Genomic DNA, 1494 nt, shown 5'->3' with positions numbered 1-1494 from the left:
TAAATTAATTGACAAAAAATTAAAACGATTCTCATTTACCGTGAAAGATAGTTTAATATACATTAATACAAATGTAGAATGTGTTAAGAAGTTTTAAAACAACACGAAAGATCATAGGCTTCAGTATATAGAGCATTTACCGAAAATTTCAATATTATCGTAGGGGTTAACACACAGATTTTAATAAAAATTCAAAAATATGAAAATATTGTTTTAATGCATAATTGCATCATTCACTAACATATGATGAATGTCAAATATGTTTGGAACTTTTGTTGTCTCCGTTTTTCTTGAGAATACCAATTTTATAGTGGTTAGTCCACTAATTTAGTGAGTATTATGAAGTTTTACTAATTTAATTGACAAAAAATTAAAATAAATGCCCATGTACCATGAAAGAGAGTTTAATATACATTAATACAAATGTAGAATGTGTTTAGAAATTTTAAAACAACACTAAAGGTAGGCTTCAGCATATAGAGCATTTACCGAAAAATTCAATATTTTCGTTGGGTAACACATAGATTTTGACAAAGATTCAAAAATATGAAAATACTGTTTTAATGCATAGTTGCATCCTTCACTAACATTTGATGAAGGTCAAAGAGGTTTGAAAACTTTGTTGTCTCCGTTTTTCTAGAGAATAGCGATTTTAATATACATTGATACAAATGTAGAATGTGTTAGAAATTTTAAAACAACACTAAAGATCATAGGCTTCTATATATAGGGCATTTACCGAAAAATTCAATATTTTCCTAGGGGTTAACACGTAGATTTTGAGAAAAAATTAAAAATATGAAAATACTGTTTTAAGGCATAGTTGCATCCTTTACTAACATATGATGAAAGTTAGTTTGAACTTTTGTTGTCTCCGTTTTTCTAGTGAATACCGATTTTATAGTGGTTAGTCCACCAATTTAGAGAATATTGTGAAGTTTTACTAAATTAATTGACAAAAAATTAAAACGATGCCCATGTACCATGAAAGAGATTTAATATACATTTATACAAATGTAGAATGTGTTTAGAAATTTTAAAACAACACTAAAAATCATAGGCTTCAGTATATAGAGCATTTACCGAAAAATTCAATATTTTCCTAGGGGTTAACACATAGATTTTGAGAAAAATTAAAACTAAGAAAATATTGTTTTAATGCATAGTTGCATCATTTACTAACATATGATGAAGGTCAAAGAGATTTTGAACTTTTGTTGTCTCCGTTTCTCTAGAAAATAGCGATTTTATAGTGGTTATCCCACCAAATTAGGGAGTAATATGAAGTTTTACTAAATTAATTGACAAAAAAAATAAAACGATGCCCATGTACCATGAAAATTAGTTTAATATATATTAATACAAATATAGAATGTGTTTAGAAATTTTAAAACAACACTAAAGATCATAGGCTTCTGTATATATGGCATTTACCGAAAAAATCAATATTTTCCTAGGGGTTAACACGTAGATTTTGAGAAAAAATTAAAAATA

The sequence above is a fragment of the Brassica oleracea genome, chromosome C5, assembly GCF_000695525.1.
Source record: "Brassica oleracea var. oleracea cultivar TO1000 chromosome C5, BOL, whole genome shotgun sequence".
Taxonomy (NCBI): Eukaryota; Viridiplantae; Streptophyta; class Magnoliopsida; order Brassicales; family Brassicaceae; genus Brassica; species Brassica oleracea.
This window is presented reverse-complemented; position numbering follows the sequence as displayed.